This window comes from Arachis ipaensis, chromosome B5, assembly GCF_059453495.1.
Source record: "Arachis ipaensis isolate K30076 ecotype BB chromosome B5, ASM5945349v1, whole genome shotgun sequence".
Taxonomy (NCBI): domain Eukaryota; kingdom Viridiplantae; phylum Streptophyta; class Magnoliopsida; order Fabales; family Fabaceae; genus Arachis; species Arachis ipaensis.
In genome coordinates, this window is record NC_142440.1 from 55,800,462 (window position 1) to 55,809,417 (window position 8,956).

The 8,956-nt window shown below is 36.4% G+C and overlaps 1 non-coding gene across 1 annotated transcript; it reads left to right on the forward strand.

Moving 5' to 3' along the window:
- Nucleotides 1–1,588: 1,588 nt before the first annotated feature.
- LOC148564249 (small nucleolar RNA R71) lies at nucleotides 1,589–1,692 on the forward strand. The gene has a single exon (XR_015885403.1). It is a non-coding gene; the product is annotated as a small nucleolar RNA R71 (small nucleolar RNA).
- The last annotated feature ends 7,264 nt before the right edge of the window (nucleotides 1,693–8,956 follow it).

Below are 8,956 nucleotides of genomic sequence, written 5' to 3' on the forward strand. Positions count from 1 at the left end.
AGTTGAGTGTGGGGGCTTTGTTTGACTCTGTATTGAGAGAAGCTTTTTATGCTTCTTCTCCATTTTTACTGAAGAAGATCGTTGAGCCTTAAACACAAGGTAGTCCTCATTCAATTGAAGGACTAACTCTCCTCTATGCACATCAATCACAGCCCTTGCTGTGGCTAGGAAGGGTCTTCCAAGGATAATGGATTCATCCTCCTCCTTCTTAGTGTCTAGGATTATGAAATCGGCAGGGATGTATAGGCTTTCAACCTTCACTAAGACATCCTCTACAAGTTCATAATCCTGTTTCCTTAATTTGTCTGCCATCACTAGTGAGATTCTTGCAGCTTGTACCTCAAAGATCCCTAGTTTCTCCATTACAGAGAGTTGCATGAGGTTTATTCCTTACCCCAAGTCACACAGAGCCTTCTCAAAGGTCATGGTGCCTATGGTACAAGGTATTAAGAACTTTCTGGGATCCGGTTTCTTCTGAGGTAATTTCAGTTGAACCAACGCATTCAGTTCATTGATGAGCAATGGAGGTTCATCCTCCCAAGTCTTGTTACCAAATAACTTGGCATTCAGCTTCATGATTGTTCCTAGATACTGAGCAACTTGCTCATCAACAATATCTTCATCCTCTTCAGAGGAGAAATACTCATCAGAGCTCATGAATGGCAATAGTAAGTTCAGTGAAATCTCTATGGTCTCTGTAGGAGCCTCAGATTCCTTTGGTTCCTTAACAGGGAACTCCTTAGTGGTCAGTAGACGTCCATTGAGGTCTTCCTCACTGGGAATCACTGCCTCTTCCTCCTCTATAGGTTCGGCCACTTTGGGTATATTGATGGCCTTACACTCTCTCTTTGGATTCTCTTCTATATTGCTTGGGAGAGTACTAGGACGGATTTCAGTAACTCTTTTACTCAGCTAACCCACTCGTGCCTCCAAATTTCTGATGGAGGACCTTGTTTCAGTCATGAAACTGAGAGTGGTCTTAGATAGATCAGAGACTATGGTTTCTAAGTCAGAGAGGCTCTGCTTAGAATTCTCAGTATGTTGCTGAGAAGATGATGGAAAGGGCTTGCTATTGCCAAACCTATTTCTCCCACCATTATTATTATTGAAGCCTTGATTAGGCTTCTGCGGATCCTTCCATGAGAAATTAGGATGATTCCTCCATGAAGGATTGTAAGTGTTTCTATAGGATTCTCCCATGTAATTCACCTCTTCCATTCCAGGATTCTCAGGGTCATAAGCTTCTCCTTCAGAGGAAGCTTCTTTAGTACTGTTGGATGCAGCTTGCATTCCAGTCATATTCTGAGAAATCATATTAACTTGCTGAGTCAATATTTTATTCTGAGCCAAGATGGCATTCAGAGTATCAATCTCAAGAACTCCTTTCTTCTGAGTCATCCCATTATTCACAGGATTTCTTTCAAAAGTGTACATGAACTGGTTATTTGCAACCATCTCAATGAGTTCCTGGGCTTTCGCATGTGTTTTCTTCAGATGAAGAGATCCACCAGCAGAGTGATCCAAGGACATCTTGGACAATTCAGACAGACCATCATAGAATATACATAGGATACTCCATTCTGAAAGCATGTCACAAGGACACCTTCTGATCAATTGCTTGTATCTTTCCCAAGCTTTATAGAGGGATTCACCTTCCTTCTGTCTGAAGGTTTAGATTTCCACTCTGAGCTTGCTCAACTTTTGAGGTTGAAAGAATTTGGCCAAGAAAGCATTGACCAACTTTTTCCAAGAGGTCAGGCTTTCTTTAGGTTGTGAATCCAACCATATCCTAGCTCTGTCTCTTACAGCAAAAGGGAAAAGCATAAGTCTGTAGACCTCGGGATCAATCCCATTGGTCTTAACAGTGTCACAGATTTGCAAGAATTCAGCTAAGAACTAATGAGGATCTTCCAATGGAAGTCCATGAAACTTGCAATTTTGCTGCATTAGAGAAACTAATTGAGTCTTAAGCTCAAAGTTGTTTGCTCCAATTGCAGGAATTAAGATGCTTCTTCCATAGAAGTCGGAAGTTGGTGCAGTAAAGTCACCAAGCATCTTCCTTGCGTCTCCACCATTGTTGTTGTTTTTGGCTGCCATGTCTTCTTCTTTTTCGAAAATTTTTGTAAGGTCCTCTCCAAAGTGTTGTGCTTTAGCTTCTCTTAGCTTCCTCTTCAGAGTCCTTTTAGGTTCAGGATCAGTTTCAACAAGAATATCTTTATCCCTGTTCCTACTCATATGAAAATGAAGAGAACAGAAAAGAAGATGAGTCTTCTATGTCATAGTATAGAGATTCCTTTATGTGAGTATAAGAATAGAAGAAGAGAGGAATGAGGTAGAGAGAGAATAAGAGGAATTCGAACACAGAGAGAGGGAGAGGGTTCAAATTATGAGTAGAAGAGAGGTGTTAGTAAATAAACAAAATAAATAGAAAGAGATGAGAGAGAGAGTTATTCGAATTTTAAGAAGAGGGAGAAGACAAATATTTTATTTTTATTTTAATTATTGGTTAGTATTCGAAAATATTAAAAGAAATAAAAATAAAATTAGAGTTTAAAACAATTAGTTAATTAAAAAGGATTTTGAAAAAGTGGTTAGTGATTTTCGAAAATTAGAAGTGGATAAGTAGTTAGGTGATTTTGAAAAAGATAAGAAATAGTAAACTTTTTAAAAATAAAACAAACAAATTAAGTGGTTAATTGAAAAAGATTTGAAAATAAATTTTGAAAAGATAAGAAGTTAGAAAAAGATTTTGAAATTAAATTTTGAAAAAGAAATTAAAAAGATTTTGATTTTTAAAATTAAAGTTGATGACTTGACTAACAAGAAACTAAAAGATATGATTCTAGAATTTAAAGATTGAACCTTTCTTAACAGGAAAGTAACAAACTTGAAATTTTTAAATCTAAATATTAAATGTTAGCACTAATTTCGAAAATTTGAAATAAAATTAAGAAAAAGATTTTGAAAAATTTATTTTGAAGAATTTTCGAAAAACATGAAAGAAAAATGAAAAAAAGATTTGATTTTGAAAAAGATTTCAAAAGATAGAATTTTTAAATTAAAATTTTGGCTTGACTAACAAGAAACAACTAAATTTTAAAAATTTTTTACTAAATCAACCCAAAGTTTCGAAATTTATGAGTGAAATAAGGGAAAGATATTATTTTTTGATTTTTTTGATTTAATGAAGAAAGAGAAAAACAACAAAATGAAACAAAACATAAAAATTTTAGATCAAAACAAAAAATGCATGCAAAAACACTTTGAATGTCAAGATGAACACTAAGAACACTTTGAAGATCATGATGAACATCAAGAAAATACTTTTGAAAATTTTTAAGAAAAGAAAGACATGCAAGACACCAAACTTAGAAATTTTTAAACTTTAGACACCATGAATTCGAAAATGCATATGAAAAACAACAAAAAAATACAAAACAAGAAAAATTAAAGATCAAACAAGGAAAATCATCAAGAACAACTTGAATATCAAAGAACACAATGCATGAATTTTCGAAAATTTTAGAAAAATTAAAAACATACAGTTGACACAAAACTTAAAATTTGACACAAGACTCAAACAAGAAACACAAAAAATTTTTTGGTTTTATGATTTTATAAACTTTTTTTATATTTTTCGAAAATTATTTTGGAAAAAAATAAGAAAATTCAAAATTTTTAATAAGAATTCCAGGATTCATGCAATGTTAGTCTAAAGCTTCGGTCCAAAAGAATTAGACATGGCCAAATGGCCAGCCAAGCTTTAGCAAAACAATTACAGACATGTCCTTTCTGCAATGGAAAGTGGAAACCTCGGTCCAAAAGATTAGACATGGCTTAAAATCCAGCCAGCCTTCAACATATCTCAAGAAACTCTAGAATTTATTCTTAAAAATTCTGAAGAACATTTTTTTTCAAAAACTAAATATATTTATTATTTTTTTTAAAATAAAAATAAAAAGCTTAAACATAAAATAAAATTACCCAATCTAAGCAACAAGATGGATCGTCAAATGTCCAAACTCGAACAATCCCCGGCAACGGCACCAAAAACTTGGTGCACGAAATTGTGATTCACACTTTTCACAACTCCGCACAACTAACCAGCAAGTGCACTGGGTCGTCCAAGTAATAAACCTTACGTGAGTATGGGTCGATCCCACGGAGATTGTCGGCTTGAAGCAAGCTATGGTCATCTTGTAAATCTTAGTCAGGTGGATTCAAATGGTTATGAGGTTTTGATAATTAAAAGATAAATAAAACATAAAATAAAATAAGATACTTATGTAATTCATTGGTGGGAAGTTTAGATAAGCGTTTGGAGATGCTTTGTTGCTTCTGAACCTCTGCTTTCCTATTGTCTTCTTCCAATCATGCGTGCTCCTTTCCATGGCATGCTATATGATCCTCTCGGATGAAAAATACCAGGTTCCATTTCTGCACGGCTAATCAACTTTCAGATTTCTCGTCTCGGATGAAAAGTACCAGGTACAGCTACCGCACGGCTAATCATCTGTCGGTTCCCACTAGCGTCGGAGTAGGATCTCTCTATCTTTTTGCACACTGTCACTGCGCCCAACATTCACGAGTTTGAAGCTCGTCACAGTCATCCCTTCCCAGATCCTACTCGAAATACCACGGATAAGGTTTAAACTTTCCAGATCTCAGGAATGCTCCCAATTGGTTCTAGCCTATACCATGAATGTTTTAACCTCTGGACTCGGTCCGTGGATTAGAGACCCAAGAGAATATACTCCGACTGTCGTCCAATGACTATGTTAAACATCATGTAGACCGCTTGTGGTTGTCAGGCACGTGGATCTTGGCTAAGCGAGTAACGAAGATAGTGGGTGATTGTCACGGGTCACCCCTTCATTCTGACTTAACTGAATTAAGTACGAGAGTATATCTTGGAGAAGATGTAGGCGTGAATTGAAAGAGAAACAATAGTACTTGCATTAATTCATGAAGAACAGCAGAGCTCCGCACCTTAATATAAGAGGTGTAGAAACTCCACCGTAGAAAATACATAAGAGAAAAAGGTCTAGGCATGGCCGAGTGGCCAGCCTCCCAAATGTGAATAATGGCATAAGCTCCTCAATACAATAGTAAAAAGTGCTATTTATACTAAACTAGCTACTAGGGATTACAGAAAATAAGTAACTAAGTGCAGATAGTGCAGAAATCCACTTCCGGGGCCTACTTGGTCTGTGCATGGGCTGAGCATTGAGCTTTACACGTGTATAGGCCATTCTTGGAGTTAAACGCCCAGTTAAACGCCAGCTTGGGTTCCAGTTTGGGTGTTTAACTCCAGTTTTGGTGCCAATTCTGGCATTTTACTCCAGAAAAGGGTCTCTGATGGGCGTTTGAATGCCAGTTTGGGCCATCAAATCTCGGGCAAAGTATGGACTATTATCCATTGATCGAAAGCCCAAGATGTCTACTTTCCAACACAATTAAGAGTGCGCCAATTGGGCTTCTGTAGCTCCAGAAAATCCACTTCGAGTGCAGGAGGGTCAGAATCCAACAGCATCTGCAGTCCTTTTTCAGCCTCTGAATTAGATTTTTGCTCAGGTCCCTCAATTTCAGCCAGAAAATTCCTGAAATTACAGAAATACACACAAACTCATAGTAAAGTCCAGAAATGTGATTTTTGCATAAAAAATAATAAAAATATAATAAAAAAGTAACTAAAACATACTAAAAACTATGTAAAAACAATGCCAAAAAGGGTATAAATTATCCGCTCATCACTCATGTTGGATTTAATGCAATTTCATGATTGATGTTCTTTTATTGTTGATTTTAGTTGTTAATTTACTTTTCTTGTAATTGATAGTTGGTAGATTTATTATTCTTACACTTTTACTATGCTTTCCTTATACATCCACTAAGTGTTTGACAAAATGCTTGGTTGGTCTTTAGAGTAGATTTTGAGCATTCTTGGATTGGAAAGAGTACTTAGGCAATCTTGAATCATGAATACCCAATTTAGATTGGTGATCTAGAGTTGTTAGCTAGTATTGTTTCTATTAACTCTAGTCTCTTGCTAATTCACGTAGTGAGTTGAATAGGATATTTGGATTAAGATTAGCTAGTCTTATTAGACTTTCTTCGAGTATGAAGATAATATGATACCTTCTTCCATCGTCTGGGATGACGTAGTAAGAAAAATTCTTGTTTATTATTGTGACATGATTAACTAGTCTTGTTTGACGTTCTCCCTATGTGAAGATGACATGATACCTTCTTCCATTTGTTGGAGTTGACTAAATAAGATGAATTAATCCTTGTATGACTAGGATAGAAAGCCTATATTCTCAATCCTATATTCTCAATCCTTGCCATGAATTTCTCTCTCTTTATTACTTGCTTTCTCTTATTTACTTGTCTGCTTTAATTGGATGCTTGATTTGCTCTTCTTGTCATTTAATTCCTTGCCCATTTAATTTCTTGCCCTTTTATCAATCCAACCCCTTGCTCCTTCATAGCCAATAATTGACCACTTCATTGCAATTCCTTGTAAGATGACCTGTAGTCTAAATATTTCGGTTTATTTTAATTGGGGTTTGTACTCGTTACAACTCAAATTTTTTATGTGAGAATTATTTGTTGGTTTGGAGCTATGCTTACAACGAAGTTCTTATTTCTATAAGAGAAATTATAGACCGACACAATAAATCTCAACTATCAAAATGGCGCCATTGTCGGGGACTTGCAATGGTGCTATGTTATTGGCTATTGTAAATATTGTGAATATGTTTGCCTTTCTTTTCTTTGTTAGTTTTCACTAGTTTTAGGATTTGGTTTCCTTTGTCTTTGTTAGAATTTGTTTTTGTTTTCTCGTATCACCATGAATTCTCATCACTTTGGCTATGAGTGTGGTTCAAACTATGTTGTAGGAAACAGAAGCTTCAATGAGGATGTGCATCAAGTATTTAGAAATCAAAGATGGGAGGAGCCCCAAGCTTAAGAACAGCTTTCTTGGCAACAACCTCCTTCCGAATCAAGTTTGACAAGAGTGCTTGGGGATATAACTAATCTCCTCATGGAGATGCGCAAGGACCAAAAGGCATTTTATTCCATCCAAGCCGTTCAAGCGCTACCCCAACATGACTACTCTTCGGATTCTTATGGGTATAATCCTAATCCTAATGCATACCAATCTAATGTATGTGATGAAACTTATTGTGATTGTCAACCACATCCACCACACACATATGACCCCTTCCCTCAACATAGCCCTCAACAACCATGTTCACAAGCCTCATACTACCATTCACCTCCATATGACCCTAACCTATACCCACCATACCAACCACCGTATGAACCATATCTAGAGCCACCACCATTCCAACACCAATACTCCCAAGAACCACAAATTCCGTATACACCACCTCAAGACTTTCACCAACATGAACCACCTTCCAACTACAATACCTTTCCCGCAAACAATGAACCCTCTCATCCACCACCGCCCTTCGATGAAGCCCCTATGCTTGAACTAAGAGATCTTGAATCCCATATCCTAAGGTAACAAGAGAGGACGGAATAGGAGTTTAAGGAGCTAGAAGCCAAGATGGCCATCATAGCGGAAGTCGTTAACAACATGGTCTCATCCCGCCTAAGCCTATGCGATCAGGGCACTCCCATTGTTGAATGTGGAGAAGCACCCAAAGAGCTTAGTGATGGAGTGAATTTGGAGTTTCAAGGTGAGGGAGAGGAGTTAAAGCAAGAAGTGCAACAAGAGGAGGAGGTAGAGATTATTGAACAAGAGGAAGTAGTGGTTGGGTATTTAGGATATGTTGAGTACATAGAGGAATCTCAAGTGGAGGAACCTTCTCCCATGAGGTGCAAAATTGGTGTTGAGAAGGAGAGTGCAAAACCTCCAAGGCACAATGTGATTGAAGAATTGGAAGAAGAGGTACAAGCAACAAGCCCTCCTATCTATGATGATTTGATGACTTGCATCATTTACCATAAAAAGAGCACATATTCATTGTTTAATGCAATTTCATGAACTAAATGATAAATATTATGGTACATTGCTTTAAAATGGGTTTTTGTTGAATTTTATAGGAAATGATAGAAAAAGAAGCAATAAAAGCACTAATAGAGGAAGCACACTCTCAAGGTGGCAAAAGAGTTGGAAACAAACTCAAAGAGAAGCAAAGAGGATTTGCAACCCTAATCTCTGCACACTCAAACAATTCCTTTATTTATTCTTCAATGTTTCAAGCTTCTATGAAAAGAATTAAAAGTTCACAAGCCCAAGTCAAGCCACAATTAACAATCAATCAAGGCCACAAAAATCATCTAGAAGTAATTAGGAAATTTGCATTTGATTGTAATTTTATTTGAATTTGTAATTTAGGTAGCTTATAAACAGGACCTTAGATTCATCAATTCACACACACCATGGAGGGGTGGAGGTGACTCCACTCCCCTCTAACTCTCATTCTCTTCTTTTCTTCCATTTCTTTCATATACACTTTTGTAAATATTTAGTTATGAGTTTCTAATTTCCAACATTGGGAAAGATAGCTCTATTGCTATTTGATGGATTAATTTGTTTTTTTTCTTCTTCTTCTCTTCATCTCTCTTTGATTTACTTGAAGGATTTTCTTTCTTCATGCTTAGCATTCAATTATCTTGGAAAAGAGATTGAATGCAATTGGATTTTATGGGAACCTTGGAAGAGGAAACATAAAACTATGCTTGAAAATCCTTCTCACACTTGAGTAAATTTGGGTTTTGGTGTTTGGATATGGTGACATATAATCCTCCCTCTACTTGGATCTATGAGGATGTGTGGTATAATTAGGGACCATTCTTCATCTCTTCTCATAAGCAATTAGACCTAGGAATTGGCTATTGATCAAGATTTGAGAGATTGAATTACCAAGGAATTGGGATTCAATCAATCATGATTTCCAAGAGGTCAATGAGTTGGATG